This window comes from Leptopilina heterotoma, unplaced genomic scaffold, assembly GCF_015476425.1.
Source record: "Leptopilina heterotoma isolate Lh14 unplaced genomic scaffold, ASM1547642v1 Lhet_11, whole genome shotgun sequence".
Classification (NCBI taxonomy): domain Eukaryota; kingdom Metazoa; phylum Arthropoda; class Insecta; order Hymenoptera; family Figitidae; genus Leptopilina; species Leptopilina heterotoma.
In genome coordinates this window covers 2,389,818-2,412,567 of record NW_025110829.1, presented here as the reverse complement: position 1 = coordinate 2,412,567, position 22,750 = coordinate 2,389,818, and the positions used below count along the sequence as shown (strand labels likewise).

The 22,750-nt window shown below is 32.5% G+C and overlaps 1 protein-coding gene across 2 annotated transcripts in view; it reads right to left on the bottom strand.

The window, feature by feature from the left end:
• The window catches only part of LOC122503618 (venom protease-like), a 30,166-nt gene that overhangs the window by 1,699 nt on the left and 5,717 nt on the right, over nucleotides 1–22,750 (bottom strand). The gene's annotated exons all lie outside the window — the stretch shown is intronic.

Sequence of the window (22,750 nt, the reverse complement as noted above, 5' to 3'; positions counted from 1 at the left end):
TTGGTGTCCTTTATCTACCCTCAAACCGTCCTGAAAGTTAAGCCTTCAAGGGAGGGTATTTTTCTTTGTCACAAATCCGTCTCAAAAAGAATATATCAAATAATTTCATGTTCAAACTGCTTTATTAAGTGAATAATACAAAAGTACTCTTAAAACGCGAGTATTAAAAGATTGTAATTGCAAACGAAGATTCAATAATTACCAAATTGTTCGGATCAGCATTCGAAGAAATATTGACTCTGAGTGTTATGATTGCTAGTAGAGTTTTAAATTTTAATGGGAATTAGCTTTGATAATTGTGACGTATATAAAAAGGAGTATATAAAATAATGTCTCATTTTAAGAGACATTATTGAATTAGTAGTCATTTGACCGGGCTCCAAGTGAGACGTAAATTCTTGTAACAAGTTCTGATTTATAATAAATTGCATTTTGAGTTTATGAGTGTAAAGTCCTTTTTTACCAAAACACTTCCTACACGGAAAAAAAAGTACGTGAATCCTTCCTTGAAAGTGCTTGACTTTTGGATAGGACACAAAATACAAGGCTGTATCATATACTTTTTATTAGAAAATATAGAAAAGTCCTAGAGTTATTCTAGTACTAGTATGGGCAACAGTGTTTTTTAAATTTTAACGAAAAGTCATTTGTTCAGTTTTATAAAGTACGTGAAAGATTAGTTGACTGCGCTTGAAAATTCTGTAGAGCATGCGTAGTGTGCATTGCGCGTTTCTACCCAAGGTAAATGCCAGCTGATCGTCTGTTTCCATTTGTGTTAATTTTAGATGTGAATATACTATTATTTTATGAAAAACAAATAGTGTTAATATATATTTGTCTTCAAGAATTGACTTTCAAAAAAATATTTTTTATTTTGTGTTTCTCACAAAACAGAATGTTATGTAAGTCTCAGTTTTCAGTGAAATAGCATATCTCAGAAGTCGTGAAAAATTTCACCATGTGGTATATAAGAACAATTCGATACGTACTTTTAAGTGTTAAGTGTGTGTTTATATTTAAGTTATACGCGAATATATGTGTGTGTTATAGGTTAGTTCATAAGTGTTGACGAACGTCGAAAAGTGATACAATAATTCTTCTTTGTTTGTGTGATTAATTATCCAAATATGTGAATGAATGAGTGAATTTCAGAAAAACTGTGTGAACAAGTGGAAATTATTTTTTTTATTTTACAATTTTTTTGAAAGTCAATAAAATTCTCAAGCAAGGTACTAGAAATTTTCATTGACTGCTTTTGAAACTCTCATGCAAAAGTACTAGACTGTTTTTAGTACACGGAAAAAATAAGTTCAGCAGATTTTACGAAACTAATTTCGCACTAGCGGATATTTAAGATTCCTAGACGAAGTTTTTCAAAAACCCAGAAACTTTCACTACTTTAAGCAGAACAATTGTCGAGAAACTGCAACCAGTGTTGTAATTTATAAAACAAGCTTGAATGTAGAAATGTTTCGTATTTTCTGGTGAACATTTTATCAGAAAATGGTAAAAATGTTTCGTGCAATCTAAAAACGCGTGGTTTGAGTTTCCACTTCGCTGTCTATCGTGAATTCTCGAACACAAAGTTTCGTAAAATTCTATACGGGGTGTACCAAAAGTCGCGTTATAAATAGATATGTTGAAGCTTGTCTCGTCGCGTCGGTATTAACTTGTCTGCTGTATATAGATATAATATGTGGAAGGAAAAAGAGAACTGCTTTACCTGCCGGTAACATTTGGATAATTGTTTTCTTTTACGTATTTCACATTTCATTGTTCCAAATTCGTAACATTTTTTATGTGCTTTTGTAATCCAAACTTTTAATTATTATTAATTTCTTTTAATTTACAGTCCAATAAATTTTATAGTTTATCATAATATTTACCGATGACAATATATATATTAATTTCTCAAGTTTTAACTGTTATTACTTCAAATTTTAGACAATTTAATATAAACATTTTTTGAGTTTGAATTTAATTTTGAAAATTTTTTGTCAATTTATTTATAATTTAAAATTAAGAATAAAATTATTTTCTAAAAATTGAAAAATTTTATAGAGATTTTATAACTAATTATAATCAAAAAATGTTATTTTAAAAACCATAAAATATTTTGTATAACTTTTAAAAAAATGATTTTTTTAAAAATTAATATTCAGTATATTGACATTTCTCACAAGCGCAGTTTTAATCTCCTCAGTTAGTATATAAAGAAACTCAATTCTTTCATCTACAAGTGCGAGTTATATTGTATGTGCGTTGCGTCAGAATTCGTTTATATGTATGCGTATTTCCGTTAAGTTAGTGTCAGAATAAAATAAGCCAATCCAAGCGAACCATTGCGTTGTAGAGGGCAGTCACATGTGTCGAACCAATCATCTATCTCCTATAGAAGACGAGAAAAAATGGTCTTGAGAGCTCATTGGTACATTAAGAAATTCTTTTTTCTGCTTTATTCGTTTTTTTCTCCGTGAATATTTTTTTCCGTGGCGCATGCGCTTCAGGCTAAACATTTTACAAAACTCTTGAATTAGAACGTCCAACCGATCATTTGTGAATTCCATAGAATTTTTTTTGAGTTTTCGAGAAACGCAGTCATCATATATTACTATTGATTCTGTTTTATCTTATACTAAACTCCTCTCCGTATCCGCTATTCCAAAATTAGTTTCGTAAAATGTACTAAATTAATTTTTTCCGTGTATTTTGTGTCGTATCCAAAAGTCAAGTACCGAGTCAATGAAAATTTCACGTACTTTTTTTTCCGTGTACGGATACCTTTCTCATTGTTTATAACATTAGTGGCGACCGTGACAGGACACTGAGTGTATCCGTGGTATAAATTTGTGAAACGGTTTTAAAAAGGTAACTATCCAAAATGGACGAACACAAAGCGGCACGTGCAGTGATACGCGCATCATTTACAAGAAATATGACTACTCTAGAACGACATCTTAAAGCGGAAAATATCCAACCTGGAGAGATGAAGTCATGTTTAGACCTATTAGAAGAAAAAATCCGAGAATTAGAATCCTACAACAAATTCATTTTCGAGCATATGATCAAAGCCAAGATGGTTGAAAGTGAGATCGCAGCAGAGGTTAATAGCGTTGATGGATACAAAGCGAAATTCTTTCGCGCACGAGCAGAAGTAATGAGAGTATTGTTCCCGCCAGTTCCTACACAGACACAGACAAACGAAACGTCGGGACGCGTATCGGTCCTATCGTGTTGCGGTAGTGGGTCTCGTTTGAGCCTTCTTCGAATATACATGTGTTATAACTGTAATTAACTGTTATTTAAGTGCTTTTAACTAACTTTGTGTTTGTTCAGTGAATTTGCATGTGGTTTTTTAACACCACTAAATTGGTTTTATTAATCAATAATAAACAGTAAGTGATCTAATCTGTGGATTAAATTAATGGAGTTTTATCCAAGCTGCTCCGATTTCCCACGCGAAGAATTCAAAATTATCAAACTCACATTACGAGCAACGAATTATTTCCAAACAAAAAGGAGAAACTGGAAGCTTCAAAATAAAAGGAGGATCCTCAGCAACAAGTGTCATTTTTTTAAAAATTATTTGCTTTTCCTGTAATCAACAATATCACACCAGGATAATGCAGTGCATCACTACTGACTACAGCTGATAAACACTGAACCACTAGAAACAACTGTGGCAAATCTACACACCGGAATAACCTATCTACAACTACCATACATTTCACCCTACTATATAACATTAATTGTACTGGCTATTTGTTAAACAAGAGGCCATTAAAACAAGAAGAAGAAGAAGTTGCGGTAGTGGGGAGGGAAAGCGATCATTCATACTTTCGAAAATTGAATTAACGATATTCAGTGGCGATGTTCGCGAGTGGCTTAGGTTTTGGGCACAGTTTAAAAAAATCCACGAAGATGATTCTATGGACAAAGGCGACAAATTCCAATATCTTATCCAGGCAATGGTGAAGGATTCGAGGGCTAGCGAGTTGGTGAGCAGTTATCCGAGTACTAGTGAGAACTACGAAAAAGTTATTACGGCACTGCAATCACGGTTTGGAAAGGAAGAGATGTTAGTGGAAATATATGTGAGAGCGCTCCTTGAGCTCCCGTGTAGAAATTTTCCTACTTCGCCTTATTTGAAAAGGGGCGCTGATGAGGAATTAGTAAGGCCAACCACACTAGAAATTTCTAGATAGGTGATAATCGGGCTCTGACTAGAATGCCCTATTTTTCAGATAGGGAAATCTAACTGGATCTATTTATGTCCCTATTAAATATTTCAATCAGGCCCTGACTAGAATGCCTCTAGTTGAATTCACACATTCTTATATTCTACTCAGGCACTGACAAGGCGATCTAGTTAGAACCTCTCTATTTTTCCACATCATCACCTGATAGTCCAAGCGTGACGAAATTAGACAGGTCCTGACGAATTTTCCTAGTTTGAGCCTCACTTGCGAAAGGGCATTTATTCAGGGCCTTATTAAAGCCTATTTTCAATTTCTACACGGGCTTGTATTGAGCAATGCCACAAGGAGCTTGGCAGAGATATTCGTCATCAGATGAAAAAAATGTCGCGAAGGATCGATTAACCAACCTCATGAAGTTTCTACGTTCCGAAGTAGAGAATGAGGAAAGAATTTTGTTGGCAGTGCGAGGATTTCCGAGTACTTCCGCCGAGTTTCGCGCGTGACGAAAAATTCGTGAAAAGAAAATCAAAACCTAGCAGTGAGGAAATACCGACTGCAGCCGGATTGGTTTCGGTTAAAGAGAAAACGAATTGTATTTTCTGTGATCAAGAACATGAAAGTGCTGAGTGTAGTTTTGCAAAGAACATGTCTCTTGAGGAACGACAGAAAATCGTGAAAAGTAAAAACGGCTGTTTCTATTGCTTAAAAACTGGACATCATTTTCGAAGGTGCAAGTATAACCAAAAGTGCGGATGGTGTCGAAAGAAGCACGTGATTATTATGTGTTGCGGGCTGAATACTCCAAAAGGAGGTGATGAACAAATAGGTGTAGCCTCCGTGAGTGTTCAAAAAAGAAACCCCTTGAGTATGTTGAGAAATCCCGAAATTTTCTTACAGACGTTAAAAGTGAAGTTAAACAACGGTGAAAAACAATGTATAGTGAGAGTCGCTTTGGACTCGTGTTCTCATCGTTCATACATTTTGACGTCAATAGCAGAAAAAATGGGTTTTAACGCAGTTGGCCGGGTGAACCGATTGCGATTTTGATTGGGGCAGACTTTCTAGGAAAGTTACAAACCGGAAAATCATTCGAGATGAGGAGTGGCCCTACCGCAATCGAGATGAAGTTGGGATGGACATTGATTGGCGAAAAGTTGGTAGAAAAGGATATAGCAAAAGTGAATACAGCCCTGAGTGTTGCGTCGTTGTTTGTGCGCGAAGCAAGTGTTTCAGATCTCTGGAACCTTGACGTTATAGGTATCGCTGATCCGGCAGAGACGAAGACGAAGATAGAGCTTTAAGAGGACGTAAGGAGAGAATTTCAAGCGTCTACAAGGGTTGAGGGACGTTTTCAAGTATCCCTACCATGGAAAAAGTTAATCACCCCCCCTTACCTGACAATTACGATGTGGCGCAAAGGAGACTAGTCCCCATGACAAAGAGATTGATTGATCAAAATCTTTTCGTCTAATATGATCGAGTTTTTAAAGACTGGAAAAGTGAGGGAATAATTGAAAAGGTGCCTGACGGGGATCTAAGTGTCAAAGGTCATTACCTCCCACACAGACCGGTGATCAAGGAAAACAGTACAATGCGTGTTCGACCAATGTATGATGCTTTTGCGAAGAAAAAGAATTCTCCGTCGTTAAACGAGTGTCTTGAAACGGGACCGAATCTAATTGAACTTGTGCCAACAATGTTGATGCGGTTTCGTGAAAAAAGTGTCGGTGCAGTGGCTGATATCAAAAAAGCCTTTCTCCAGATTTGCGTTCGGCCTGAGGATCGGGATCATTTGCGATTTTTATGGTGGACGGACAGTGACACGTCAAAGTTACAAGTGTATCGTCACGTACGCGTAGTTTTTGGGGTGTCTAGCAGTCCATTTTTGCTGGGTGCGGCTATCGATATGCTCCTTTGTGACGCATTAAAGGAGGAACTGTCAGAAACAAAGAAAACAATGATCAAAAAATTGCAAAAGGCGTTCTATGTTGACAATTGCATGGTCAGTTTTGATTGTGCAGCAATTTTAGCACGTACTCAGTTCAAGGACAAAGTAAAAGTTATGTTAGTACAAGCAAAATCGAGAGTTGCACCTACGAAGGGCATCATAACAAAGAGCAGATCACTTCCGAGTCTAACAATACCGCGCTTGGAACTCTTAGCAGCGTGTATGGGTGTACGTCTTATGGACTCAGTGACAAAAGCTCTAGAACTCAAACAAGTGAATGTGCAGTTTTGGAGTGACTTCACCACGGTGCTTGCGTGTATAAAAAGAAACTGTCCTCGGGAAGTTTTCGTGTCAAACAGAGTGCAGGAGATTCGACAATTAAGTGATCCCGAGAAGTGGAAACACGTCCCTGGAAAAATCAACCCAGCTGATCTGCCGTCGCGCGGTTGTACAGCGCAAGAATTACTCGAGTCGAAATGGTGGGAGGGCCCTCAGTGGCTCTATTCCCCCCCTAATCAGTGGCCTTCCGATGAGCGCGTGACGAGCGAAGATATAGTTAATTCAGCTTTAAAGAAATCAGCGAGAATTTTAAACGAAACCGAAAGGCGTAAGTTAAAGTGTTGCGCGTCGTACAAAAAGAGACGTTTGAAAGTGAGTCCGACGTAAAAATCAAATGTCTCAATCCCTGTGTTGATCAAAGTGGATTAATTCGACTAAAAACGCTCATTTCCAATCAATCTGGAGCTGGTTACGAGAGCAACAACGGCTGGATTTTTGGAGGCTCTACGAAGATTCATTTCCAGAAGAGGGCGTCCGAGTATTGTCTATTCGGACAATGGCACTAATTTTGAGGGCACCAACAATCTTCTAAAAAAGGTAAATTGGCAAGAGATCGAGAAATTCAGTGTGATTCGCGAAATCGAGTGGCGATTCAATCCTCCCTCCGCATCCTGGTGGGGAGGATGGTGTGAGAGGCTCATCAGAATTTTAAAAGACCTCTTGAAAAGAGTTTTAAGAAAAGCCTTCCTCACATATGAAGAAATGAATACCACCCTGTGCGACTGTGAAGCAGTAATCAATGATCGACCTATTACTTACCTATCTGACGATGCTTCGGAAATATCTTGCTTGACACCGGCCATGTTCCTGCACGAGGTCACCGAGACGGGAGTGATGGACCTGGATCAAATTGACAGGATAGACTTAGGAAGAAGATTCGAGTATCGCCAAAGAGTCAGGGATGACTTACGTCAACGGTTCAGAGCGCACTGAGAAAAAAACGATGCCAAAATAGCGCCATCCACTTATGTAGATTCAGCTTTGCTTAACACCGCTGTAACGACTGTGGGGAACACTGCAGTTTCTGCATGAGTTTTCTGCTATTACTACCGAGTCATATATATAAGTTCCGTGAATTCCCGTGCGCGTTGTGTTTCTGACACACTCGTATTTTTTATTTTTGTCGTTTTTTCCTTATTTTTACAGTTTAATGTTTATCGTGAATGAACAATAAGTGAAAATGGATGAATTCGTGAAGAATATTTTACAAAACTGGAAACTGGACCAATTCATTGACAGATTGGAAAGTAAGTATGCAGAATGGACACAATCCTAACCTAAAATAAATTGTCTTTGCTATTGATAATTAGCTTATTTTATATACTAAAATAAAAAACTACGTGCGTATATTAACTTTTTACGATATTTATTTTAGTATTTTCGCTGTTTTTTTCAAAATAATATCCACAATGAAGAGACTATTGTTCGTAATAATCAAAGTGTTACGTGTGATAGTTAAATTACTTTTGTATTTCAGAAGCTGGAATTGATGAAGAAATATTTATACAAATTGATCATGATATGTTAGACAAAATATTTGATAATTCAGAATGCGGGTTAAAAAAAAAATTTTTAAATAGGTTAGAGATGTGGAAGAATAATAATTATATTGAAGACCGTCAACAGAAAACGTCCGAGAAATGCTCATTTAATATTTCGACTGAGATCGTGCAAGTTAATCGCAACCTTGATTTAGTAGACTCTAATTACTCAGATTTCAATAATTTGACAATTAATAAAACTGCGAGTTCAATGGATGAAAGTTCAGTTAGCGTTATTAAGGGGACACCCAAGTCACCTAAAAACAATGCAAAAAGAGTCAACTTTCGGTACACTTTTCTCGAAAACTATTATTCCAATTGCGTTCGCCCTTTTGCATTCGATTACAAATATAATCAATTATATGAATAAGAAGTAATACGACGTTATCTTCAATAGAAACTTTTTTATGAATATTTATACCCAAAGCAAAATAAAAATCCCATTTTCTCTGATTCATTGACTCATATCTCCGTTTGTACAACTCAAAACGATGTTAAACTTCCTATTCGTATTCTTGGAACCTTACTGAACAAAGTAAAAAAAAATTACAAATCGATTTAGTAGATTCGGAGAAAAGTGTACCGAAAGTTAAAGAGTTGGAAAAAAACAATTTTTACAGGAGACACGAAAAAAGAAAAAATACTAAAAACTCATGGTATTCAGAATCATGTAATCAGATTTTTTCTACTCTTCAGAAAAGGTTTTAAAAAGTCTTGTTCTATTCCTAATTGAGTCTACTTTTAGAAACTCAAATTAAAAAAAATCGATTTTTTTGTCATTTTTCCACTTAGGTGTCCCCTTAACATACGTATGTTTTCATAGATCATCGATCTTTTTTATTTTTAATTTTACAGTTCTGCTTTATTTTTCATTTTACAATTCTGCTTTATTTTTCTGTACTTTATTATCTATTTATTTATCTGAATAGCGGTATTCAAAAAAACGGTTCGTGAACTTTTGGAAACGACGACTAGAGGAAAAATAGTAGAACAGGGATTTAAACTGAATTCGACAATTGATACTCGTCTTTTGAGTGATTTAGTAATAGAATATGAATTTGAAAGTACAAATTCGTATAGGTATATTTTCAGTTAATGTTTTGATTTTAGTTTCAAGTAGTTTTATTAAAAAAGTAATTAGAAGTTTAATCGTTATTAAAATATTTTTTTTACAGAATTAGTTCAAATAGGTTTGGTGAACTTGCCAATGAATTAGGCGCAATCTTTAAACTACCAGATAAAACAATTGAGGAATCCGCGAAATTGTTTTACTATCCTTTTCAAAAGGCTACAAAATCTTCGAAAGCAGTCAACGCAGGCGGCGTCTTGTACGAAAAATATTTAAGATATCGGCACAGGTTAATCATCCTCCAGATTATTTCAAAGGAAGAAACTCAAGCAGAAGGTACAAAAATTAATATCCTTATTAGTTATAATTATTAAATCTTAATATCTGTATATGGGCAATTCCACGTGAGATTTAAGTTGACCTCTTAAAATCGGCCAAAAATATTTTTTTTCTATTCTGTATCGAAAAAAAACAGATACGTATTTTTTTAATTAAGTTTAATTGTCCAAATTTTCGATTTATGAATTTTCGAAAATTTGGACTTTTAATTGTAGACCTATATTCAGTAGCTTATAAGTCGGAAAATATTGAGTTTAGGAAAAAGTTGTCAAAGAATGAAAGTTTTAGTTTTCTTTCGACTTTTAAGAAATGTAAACAAAAAATTTTTTTAAAAAATTTTTTATCAAAAAAAAATTTTTTTTATATACAAATTAATTTTTTTAACTTTGGGCCGGATTTTTTTAAATTTTTTTTTATTTTCTTGTACCTTATAATATAGAGAAGATTTTCCAAAAAGTCCCGAAATGGGCCTGATGTGTTAAATGAGTTTTAAAATATTTTCAAAAATCACTTGCAAGCATCACAGTGGGATTTTTTTACATTTAACTTTTTAAAACTGTTTACAGCGTAGACCCTTTTATTTAAAACAAAGAACACTCAAATATATTAAAAATTATACGCTGTAGACAGTTTTAGAAAGTTAATTGTAAAAAAATCCCACTGTGATGCTTGCAATTGATTTTTGAAAATATTTTAAAACTCATTTAACACATCAGGCCCATTTCAGGACTTTTTGGAAAATCTTTTCTATATTATAAGGTACAAAAAAATAAAAAATAAATAAAAAAAAATCCGGCCCAAAGTTAAAAAAAATTAATTTATTTATAAAAAAAAATTTTTTTTTAGTAAAAAATTTTAAACAAAATTTTTTGTTTACATTTCTTAAAAGTCGAAAGAAAACTAAAACTTTCATTTTTTGACAACTTTTTCCTAAACTCAATATTTTCCGACTTATAAGCTACTGAATATAGGTCTACAATTACCCAGATAGCACGCAAGCTTGCTGCAAACTTGCAGCAAACTTGCACTGCAAGTTTTGCAAGATTTCAGTGCAAGCTTTCTGCAAGTTTGCAGCAAGCTTGAAATGTCTGGACTGCTGCAAACTTGCACTGCAAGCTTGCAGCAAGTTTGCACAGCAAGTTTGTGGAAAGTTTGCACAGCAAGCTTGCTGCAATCTTGCTGCAAAGTTGCAAATTTTTTTATATATTTATAAAAAATTCTGCTTTTTGTACCTTTTTAAAATTCAATCAAATTAAAATTATTTGCAAAAAAAGGTAAAAAAAAACATAATTTTTTATGCATACAAAACAATTTTGTAACTTTGCAGCAAGGTTGCAGCAAGTTTGCTGAAAGCGTTCTACAAACTTGCTATGCAAACTTTCTGCAAGCTTGCAGTGCAAGTTTGCAGCAGTCCAGACATTTCAAGCTTGCTGCAAACTTGCAGAAAGCTTGCACTGCAATCTTGCAAAACTTGCAGTGCAAGTTTGCAGCAAGTTTGCAGCAAGCTTGCGTGCTATCTGGGTAAAAGTCCAAATTTTCGAAAATTCATAACTCGAAAATTTGGACAATTAAACATAAATAAAAAAATACGTATCTGTTTTTTTTCGATACAGAATGGAAAAAAAATATTTTTGGCCGATTTTAAGAGGTCGACTTAAATCTCACGTGGAATTGCCCATATATTTCATATTTTTATAACGATCAAGTATAATAATAAATATCGTACAAACTTATAATATTTTATTAATAAAAACTGTATAACAGTAAATATTTTTAAAAAATTCATTTAATATCACATGCAATTTTTTATTATTCAGTTAATCCTTTATCAACGAGTGAAGAGTGCATCAAATGGCTAAAAGAAAATGATGAACCTCAAGAAGAAGTGATACTTAAGTGGAAGGAAACATTTGCACAAAGACGTTTGTGCGAAAACGTTAATTATTACTTTTCACAATATAAATGTTTGCGATCGCCGATAGGACATATTTTGGTTATTTTATATTATATCTTTTATTGCATTTTGTTTTAAATTAGAAATTATATTTTAATAAAATATCTATTATTTATAGATTTCTCAAAATTTTGACGCTGTCTATCCAGATTCAGCTAAAAGTTTTATCGATTCTTGGGATGATGTTTCCAAATTAATAGTGTCGCATGCAACATCGAAAAAGAAATTGTTCTTATCTGATGAAGTATAGATTACATCAGGTAAAGTATGAAATGTTTAACTTTATAGAAAATAAATAGTACAAAAAAGTTGTGTTTAACTTAAGAAATTATTTTTTTTTAGAAAAATACTCTGCATTAGGATTGCTTTGCTTGCCACGCCTTTGAGGAGTAATATTGAAAAAAAGAAAAGGATTCGAGCCATTCGGGTGTTGTTCCGAGGATGTGAAAAACTCTTCTATCGTTAACACGCAGGTAAAGAATTATTTATGTAATTTTTTTAAATGTGTAGGCATTATATCATATTTTAGTTTAAAAGAACTATTAAGTTATTACAAAGTTTGATTTATTATACTTTTTTCCTTTTGCTGAGAAAATATAATAGTTTTAAGTATTTTGCAATGACTATTACAATTAAAATACAGAAACTACTTTCTATTATGAAAAGTCAATAACTTTAATTTCTTTTATTAGACGCAAGAAGATTTAAACAAGTTTAAGGAAGAAAGAATTGCAGACGCAAATGTACGCGGCAAACCAGTTGGACCATACGTTGCAGTTGTTGGAAATTTTGAAGAAGACGGAAACCCAGAAATAAGCGTTCATGTAGTTATTGATAACTATATTTTCAAAGTTGAAACAAACAAAGTAACAGACGCGGTCGACTATTGCTTCAAATCATTTTTTGCCTTGAATATCGACTTCACCCCCGAATGCAAACACGTATGGACTTTTTTACAAAGACATATTTATAAAGTGAAACTAAAATCTGCTTACCAATATACAACCGTAACAAAATTCATGGACGAATTGAATAAGTTAAAATAGCTTTAGCTTGATATAGTCAATGCAGTCTGTGATTCAGCAAATATCGTTTTTAGTAAGTTTCAAACTGAACATAAGAGGTTTGCTGTATATCAAGAAAAAGAGCTATTGCTTATGCCAAAAGAGTGTAAAATTGGACAAAAATATGTCGAACAAGTTGTTAATAAAAAATTAATAACGAAACAAGTTGATCTGTTTGGGCAGTATATGCCATTAAAATGGAGTTTAAAATTACTTCTTGAAATACCCAGTACGTTTCAATTATTGAAAAATTATATGGACGAATTGGAAAATGAAAAGAATATTTATAGTAATTTCATCCAGGGAGAACTTTGGAAGCAAAAATATAAGTGCGAAAACAACGAACTTGTCGTTCCATTATTTGTTTTTCAAGATGATTGTGAATTAGGTAACGCGCTCGGTGCGCACGCAGGTAAAAATAAAGTAGGTGCCATATATACTTCAATACCCTGTTTTCCTTCGCAATTTGTAACACAATTAAACAATATTTTGTTAACTGCATTATCTTACGCTAATGATAGGAAATTATGTAAAAATGAAGACTTTTATAAAGAATTAATATCAGAATTAAATGAATTACGACAGAAGGGTTTGGAAATAAAAGTAGGAAACAAGATATATAAGATTTTTTTTCAATTATGTTTAATTTTGGGCGACAATCTCGGATTGAACGAAATGTTAGGCTTCATAGAAAATTTCATTTCGGGGAAACCATGCAGAATATGTAAGGCCAATATTGAAGAGATAAGAAATTTAATTTCTGAAAAACCTGATCTACTAAGAACAAAAGAATCCTACGAACAAGATTGCGAAAAAAGTTGTCCATCTGAAACAGGCATAAAGGAAAAATGCATTTTTCATCAAGTTTTTGGTTTCCACGTTTGCGATAATATTACTTTGGATTTAATGCACGACGTATTTGAGGGAACGGCTAGTTTAACAATGCTTAAAATCTTGAACTACTTCATTTATGAAAAAAAATTGTTTTCCCTTGAATTTTTAATCAGAGGATTCAAAAATTTAATGACGAGCAAATCGAAGTATTAAACAAAATACCAGTATTGAAAAAAGAACACATTACATCGAAAGAAAAGTTAAAAATGACTGCTGCGGAAACAATGTCCTTTGTACGATATTTCGGATTGCTTATTGGAGACAAAATTAAAGATGAAAAGGAAGAAACATGGGCTTTATAGGGGAGAGTCTCCAGTTGTGAGACACCTCCAGTTGTGAGACAGTCAATTTTTTTTAACATGCAATATTAAAAAGCCGATTGGTTTATATAAAAACATTTCTTTTTATATGAGCCAACTATTTCGTGTACACCGAGGCGGATATATAAACTGTTTTTGTTAAATACTAACACTGTGTGTGATAATCGACTAAAAAGCGTTTTTTCAATAAATGCAAAGTACTTTTTTTGCAATTTAATTAATTGAAAAAGGTAAATGTAATGCATTTTCTTTTAGTGTTTTCCTTATATTTTGTGATGCAACATTGCATTGTTCCAATCTACGGTTGAAAATAATTTAATTCTCCTTTTTCAAAATAGCGCCAATTTCTGGGTGTGAGACACAGCATATCACCAGTTGTGAGACGGTGTCAACACCCATCTGGGCAGCTTAAAAAATACTACTTTGCAGGCATACTATTTAAATGTTGTTTTGATTCTTTTTTCTAGTATTTTTGGGCATGTCAAGTGGAAAAAAGTCAATTGATTCAGAAGAAATCAATTTTAATGCTCTTGTTCAAGCTATTAAATTGTGTTTATTTGATAGTCATATTTTGGCGAATAAATATTATTATTTAGTATATAATAATATATATTATTAATATATTTAATTATTTCTACTAAACATAACGTTTTATGTCAAACTTATTAAATTTTAGCAATTTTTAATGAGTGTCTCACAACTGGAGACATTTTTTTTTTTGAAAAAATCGATGTGCTCGGAAAATGTATCGTAAAATTTGTTGAGTTCATCGAAACACTATACTTTCTTTTAATAAAAGTTGCGTATTTCTGTTACCTTTCGAACGGTGTATTTTATTTACAATTTCGTTTGCCCGTTTACAATTTACGGGTCAAAAATGAAACCCGTCTCACAACTGGAGACTCTCCCCTACATTTTGCTTAGGAAAATTGTAAATTTTTTAACTTCGCCAAGGTTAGTAGGTCATATTGTGCAACTCGATGTACTCATTCCAGAATTTTTAAGTTCGTAAAAACGGCTTTACGGAGATCTCAAGTTTAAATTTCATAATATGACTCATATTACACGAGTATTAAAAAGAAATGGTCCTCTTGTACACTTTTGGTCGATGCGATATGAGTCAAAACATCGACATTTAAAAGTATTGGCTGGAACTACTAGCAATACAATGAATCTATTAAAATCTTTGGCTCTGCGAAACCAACTGCGATTAGCATATTTAAAACTCATTGGAAATTTGTCTTATGATGACTTGATTTGTGATCATTTGGAGGAAATCGACGAGTTTTCCAGAAGAAAGTACTTTCCGAGTAGTTCCATTACAGACGAAATTTTTTCAACTGACTGCGTTGAATTAAACGGAATTGAATATAAAGTAAAAATGGTGTTTGTAATTGAAATGGGAGCGAATGATTTACTTGTTTTTGGAAAAGTGATCGAAATATTTATTAAAGAAAAGCAAGTGTTTTTAGTAATGCAACCTTTGGTAAGTACTTCCTTCGATGAAAAATTCTTTGCTTACAGTGTAGTAGTACGTGAAACATACATTTTAAAAAATTGTCTTCAATTGACGAACCTTCATCCATGTCTGTTAGTAGAAAAAGAAGAAAATTGTTTCGTTGCTTCCAAATATGTATTATAATTTTTGTTTCTCTTAATTTTGTAAACTTATATATGTCAATTAAATTCTCATCTGATGTAAAAGACTTTTCTTGTATTCGTAACTTTTACTTTCCTAACTAACCTCTTGTGTATTTTAAAATTTTACTTCATAAAAAAATGACTAAATTAAAAAAATATTAATTTTACAAAAAAATTATTTTTATAACTTAAATTACATGTAAATTTAATTTTATTTACTTCATTTTATATTTTATCATAACTTTTTTATTTATTTGATTTACTTTATTTTATTAATTAATTTAATTTTTATATTTGAACTTTAATTTAATTTTTTGTGCGGAAATATATATTGATTAGCAATATTACTATAAAATAAATTATAATTATTATAAAAACATTTGTTATCACTAGTAATTAACTATATGATTACTTAATAAAGTATTTTAAAACAATTCAAAGTAACTTTCAAGTTTCTACAATACTGCCAAAACTGCTGTGTGTCACAATGCAAAAACTGCATTGTTCCAACGTAGAAACAACAGTTTTCTGTTTGCAGTGTCACTCATGCAGAAACTGCAGGACTTTACCGCTGAAACGGCGTGTTTTTTTCCTCAGTGCGGAATATCTCGGTCAGCTGTCTTGGAGAATCCGTCAAGCGTCGAACGACCGTGAAGTGAAAGTGGGGGAAATTGTGTTGGTAGGCTATGAGAATCAGAAAAGGTTAAATTGGCCTTTGGCTAGAGTACTCGAGGTTTTGCCGGGAAGAAATGGAAAAGTGCGTGTAGTAAAATTGAAAACAGCAACCGGTGAGTTGATAAGGCCTGTACAGCGTTTATTCCCTCTGGAAGTAGCCGGTCCGATACCGGCAATAAATTCTGTGAAAGTGATGAGCGAAAAATGTGTGAGTAAATCACCGATTGCGTGTGACGACTTGAGAAATGTAAAACCAAAGAAAAATAATAATGTCGAGAATGAAAATTCGAATGTTGAAAAACGTACCAGGAGCGGACGTATGATAAAAGTTCCTGATCGTTTCAAGTTTAAAAAAAATATATACATATATGTGACTTTATTTTGGACTTTAAAAATTGTGAAAAACGATTGAATTTTTTAGAGTTCTATTAGGAAAGAAGTGTGTTTTGAGTTTGACAACTCAAAAGATGGGAGAATGTTATGATTGCTAGTAGAGTTTTAAATTTTAATGGGAATTAGCTTTGATAATGGTGACGTATATAAAAAGAGGGCGGTTCCCTACCTATCATTTCAAGAGACATTATTGAATTACTAGTTATTTGACCGGGCTCCAAGTGAGACGTAAATTCTTGTAACAAGTTCTGATTTATAATAAATTGCATTTTGAGTTTATGAGTGTAAAGTCCTTTTTTACCAAAACACTTCCTACGGATACCTTTCTCATTGTTTATAACACTGAGGAATTAAGGTGTAAAATTTTTATTGTAACGAAACCGAGTAATACATATTTATTCTTACAAAAGTACAATAGTTTTAGTACAGCTCAGAATTCAGTATTATTGTCCAATAAACCTAGATTTAAGAGAATGCTGAACAAATTTTTTAATAGGGAACTATTATAACTTCAGTGACCACAATTCCACACCCAAAAATTGACAGAATTTCACACTCAAAGACTTCAACTTGTGTTAAGGCAGTAGTCTCCTTTATAAGCTTAAAAAAATCGACTTTTTTATTTTGTCTTAAAAATCTATTCCAAAACTATCCAAGAATTTATCTTTAAAATTTTAGAGGCCAATTTGACATATTTTCGAAGATAGATCAGATTTTGTAACCAATCTTCGAGCACGTGTGAATGCTCGTGCAGACCCCAACGCGCGCGCACCGCCCCTACATGCGTTATATTGTTTATCTAATCTTGTATCACCTTGTATACACCTGAAAAGGTGTATACACACACTCAAAATTCTAACGAAGCGTTCAATTCGCTTGTGTGGCGTCGAAACCCAAAACACATGAAGTCCGGCTCTAAAATCGTCGAAATAGCGGCAAATTTGGCTGCAGGCATTTTTAACAAGGCCTATGCATCTGTGCTGACCACTATGCAGCTGCTCGATATTGTTATCGGGCAGCAATGCAAAAATTTTGCCGATAATATCGATGCGGAGCGCATAAGGGGCCATTCAAGTATTACGTAAGCATATTTTTCAGGTTTTTAGACCCCCCCTCCCCCATGTAAGATTTTTTATATGTATTAGCGCCATTTTTTCTAATGGAAATAAGCTATAGCTAGACCCCCCCTCCCCCCTTAAATGCTTACGTAATACTTGAATGGTCCCTAACGAGGGAAAGCCGGCGCTCGTCATTTTCGAGCAAGGAGGCTCGGACAGCTCGACGAGAAGAAAATCTTCGACAAAATGAGTTCTTCGAAGAAGAGGAAGGACTACTATATGGGCCAGGAATAGCTGATTAAAATTTAATTAGTGTAAGTATCCTTAAAATTGTATTTTTTGGACCTAAAACTTTAAATCGCTTTTTCTCGAATTTTCATTTTCACAAGTCATAGAAAACGGCACTGTTTTAAAAATACAGACTGCAGCGCTCCACAAAAATCGTTGTTAATAAGAAGAATTTAAATATTTTTTAAAAATAAAAGTTGGTTTTTGAAGCTCAAATATAGTAGAATATCACCCAAAAATTTCGTTTACCGCAATCATTTCCTTCCCTTTAAAAAAAATTCCTGAAAAAACGCATTTTTTTCGCCTTCTAAAGGAGACTACTGCCTTAAAATCGGTTAAAATAGAAACAAGTGAAATTCGTCTTTGAGATTCGAGCAGACGTTAAATTGGAAATGGAAATAATTTATATCAACTAAATTGTTCTCTCTTTAATTGTTTAATCCCAGACAATGCTCAAACTCTCGTATTTTGAGATAAGTGCGGCTCTTCAGTCACGCTTTAAATTACATTGTACTGTAACGTATATCAACATAAGGTAAATGTAATAGATATTCGGATTAAATCTACATGAAAATCACAAGAATAGAAACGAATGATGACAAAATGAATAACTTGAAATAAATAAAATAATAATTCGAGTGTTCGAATTGTCCTATTGAAGTAGCTTTCAATTAGTTTTCTTAAGTTTGTAAATTATCCTATAATTAAACGAGTAAATACGTAAATTAGGTAGGGAGATACTCTTGTCATTTATGTAGACGAAAGAAAGAAACAGGTGCATTAGAATTAAAGAAAGATATTCTTAATCATCATCACAAAATGTACCAAACTATCTATCCTTTCTAGGACAAAATTTTTAACGTTTTAACATACATCAATGCACGGTTGTCTTCAAGCACTTTTAGGTTTACCTAAAATGAGTCAAAATTGTGCTAACGCAGTTTTATCTGGAATCGGCGCAAGATTCCAAATTTTCATTTCCGAAAATCGTAACTGATTCTTTTTTCAAAAAAAACCAAAAAAACATATATATATGGGCAATTCCACGTGAGATTTTAGTCGACCTCTTAAAATCGGCCAAAAATATTTTTTTTCTATTCTGTATTGAAAAAAAACAGATACGTATTTTTTTATTTTTGTTTAATTGTCCAAATTCTCGAGTTATGAATTTTCGAAATTTTGGACTTGTAATTGTAGACCTATATTTAGTAGCTTATAAGTCCGAAAATATTGAGTTTAGGAAAAATTTGTCACAGAATGAAAGTTTTAGTTTTCTTTCGACTTTTAAGAAATGTAAACAAAAAATTTTTTTCAAATTTTTTATTAAAAAAAATTTTTTTTTAAATTTTTTATTTAAAAAAATTTTTTTTTTATTTAAAAATTTTTTTTTTTTTATAAACAAATTAATTTTTTTAACTTTAGCCCGGATTTTTTTTTTTTTTTTAATTTATTTATTCCTTATAATATAGAGAAGATTTTCCAAAAAATCCCGAGGTGGGACTGATGTGTTGAATGAGTTTTAAAACATTTTCAAAAATTACTTGCAATCATCACAGTGGGATTTTTTTTTACAATTAACTTCTAAAATTGTCTATACAGCGTAGATCCTTTAATTTAAAAAAAGAACTCTCAAATAGATTAAAATTATACACTGTAGACAGTTTTAAAAAGTTAATTGTAAAAAAATCCCACTGTGATGCTTGCAAGTGATTTTTGAAAATGTTTTAAAACTCATTCAACACATCAGTCCCACCTCGGGATTTTTTGAAAAATCTTCCATATATTATAAGGAATAAATAAATTTTAAAAAAATAAAAAAAATCCGGGCTAAAGTTAAAAAAAATTAATTTGTTTATAAAAAAAAAATTTTTTTAATAAAAAATTTTAAAAAATTAACAAAAAATTTTTTGTTTACATTTCTTAAAAGTCGAAAGAAAACTAAAAGTTTCATTCTTTGACAACTTTTTCCTAAACTGAATAATTTCGGACTTATAAGCTACTAAATATAGGTCTACAATTACAAGTCCAAAATTTCGAAAATTCATAACTCTAAAATTTGGACAATTAAACAAAAATAAAAAAATACGTATCTGTTTTTTTCAATACAGAATAGAAAAAAAATATTTTTGGTCGATTTCAAGACGTCGACTAAAACCTCACGTGGAATTGCCCATATATATATATATGTTTTTTTGGTTTTTTTCGAAAAAAGAATCAGCTACGATTTTCGGAAATGAAAATTTGGAATCTTGGGCCGATTCCCGATAAAACTGCGTTAGCACAATTTTGACTCATTTTAGGTAAACCTAAAAGTGCTTGAAGACCACCGTGAATGAAAGGTATCTTGTTCCTTTCAAGAGTTGTTACCAGCCTAAGGAATAATTCGTTTTTATTAGGCTTCAAGAGTGACAGACAATTGGCTACCCTATTGAAAATACCCACATGGGATCCTACATAAGATCTTACGTAGGTTCTTATACAAAAACCTGTATAAAATCCCAGATCCCACGTAAGACTCGACATGGGATCCACATGGGATCCCATGTAAAAGCACATGTATATTTGGGACACGATTTGAAGCAGGAATTCATGTGGGAATTTGAGTTTGTGTATCTGGGTCAATCTCTAGAAATGAACAAATTCAGAATTGAAATTTCATTTTAAAAAAAGTTGAAAATTCACTTTTATTATTAGTCCTTTGGCAAAAGGGGGATCCTAATAAGCCTATAAAATACGTGGTTACAATCTTTATCAACATTATTATTAAAAATTAATGTTTTTTAATCAGAATTTTTGTTGAAAATTTCTCGCAGCTAAATGGGTTTCAAAATTGATGAAAATTAATTAAAACTTGTTACTCAGGGGTTTTAGGGGTCGCCGATTACGAATCCGATGTCAGTTTCTCAAAATCCAAAATGGTGGATCCAATATGGCAGACACTTTCTTCAAAAATTTAACGGATTTGCTTGAAACTCGTTACTCGGGGGTTTTCGGGGTCGCTGATTATGAATTTCAAGATAGTTTTTGAAAATTGAAAATGGCGGATCCAATATGGTGGACACTTTTTTCAAAAATTCATCGGGTATGCTTGAAACTCGTTATTCGGGAGTTTTCGGGGTTGCTGATTACGAATCCGATGTCAGTTTTTGAAAATTCAAAATCCCGAAATCCCCAGAGCGACAAGTTTTAAGCCAATCTAATTAATTATTCATACTAGATCAGCCATTTGCAATTTTCAAAAATAAACATCAAATTCGAATTCAGCGACCCCAAAAACCCCTGAGGAACGAATTTCTATCGAATAGCATCAATCTTAAAATTATCCGCCATATTGGATCCGCCATTTAAAATTTTTTAAAACTGACCCAAAATTCGTAATCAGCGACCCCGAAAACCCCCTAATAACAAGTTTCAAGCAAATCCGATGAATTTTTCAAAAAGTGTCCGCCATGTTGGATCCGCCATTTTGAATTTTTAAAAACTAATAACAGATTCGTAATCAGCGACCCCGAAAACCACCAAGTAACAAATTTTATGCAAATCTGAGCAGTTTTGAAAAAAAATGTCGGCCATATTGGGTCCGCCATTTTGAATTTTCAAAAACTGACATGAGATTCGTAATCAGCAACCCCGAAAACCCCCGAGTAACGAGTTTCAAGCAAATCCGATGAATGTTTTAAAAAATTGTCCGCCATGTTGGATCCGCCATTTTGAATTTTCAAAAATTATTATCATATTCGTAATCAGCAACTCTAAAAACCCCCGAGTAACGATTTTCAGGCGAATCCGATGATTAATAAAGTCTGTAATTTACGTGCTGTGTAATGGAAATATACCATGGGTAACGGAGGGGAGTTTTCTTCCATTATACAGCTTCAAAATGTTATGATTCTAATATAAAAAAAATAAATATTATAAATGAATTAATGACAGCATTTGTTTTCTTTGTTTTTAAATAAAACAATGTTTTAAAGATTATTAAAAATTATTATTATTTACGTCCTAAAAACTAAATTTACTGCGGTAACGGAGGGGAGTTTTTATTGTGTCGATGAACACTGACAAACTAAAGATTCTTTTAAAACTAATTGTTTTCATTTTGTTTCATCATTTTATGCAATAACCATAACTATACTGACACTACAAAGAGTTTTGATGTATTTATTTCTATTTTATCGTTTTTGTTTATATTTTATAATTATATTTGTGAGCGGTAACGGAGGGGAGTTTTATTTCTGCACAAAACTAATTTAATTCTAGGTAAAAATAACTAACAAATATTTTACTTTATTTTTCATGATTGAATTAGAAATAAAAAAATAAGTAGATATTACCGGGCAAAAGATTTTTTTGCATTACAGAATTAATATAATACCTTTTCTATAAATGAAACTTACTTCATGAACGGTAACGGAGGGGAGTTTTTATGCTATATAAACACGTGTATCTTTAAATATTTCAAATTTTCGATTTATTTTTCATAGGATCCGATTAAATCATGATGAATGCTATTATTAGGACGTAAAGATTTTGAAAAATTATTATTATTTATTTTTAAAAATCTAATGTACGTGTCATGTGTCCCGATTGTGAGAATGACCCATCTACATAAAAATCCACATGAATTCCCATGTGAGAATACATAAAGGATTCCATAAAGGATTTCATATGGGATTTCATATGGGATTTCATATGGGTTCTCATGTTTCATATATAAGATTTCACATAGGATTTCACAAAAGATTTGATATGTGTTTACATTAGGGATCCATTGTGAGAATTTTCAAAGGATTAAAAATTATTTAATTAAAAATTAAATAATAAATTGTATTATCATTTCAAATCATCAGTAAGAAAAAAAATTCGATAATTTGAAACACTTCTTCTGAGCTATAAACTCTCAGTTATATAGTGTTAAAAAATCATGTTAAGAAGGGGAGAAGTCGCTCTCGCCACCTGGCGGTGAAAGTATATGAACTGTGGTATTCTGTATCATTAATAAAAAAACCACGTGAGATCCTATGTAAG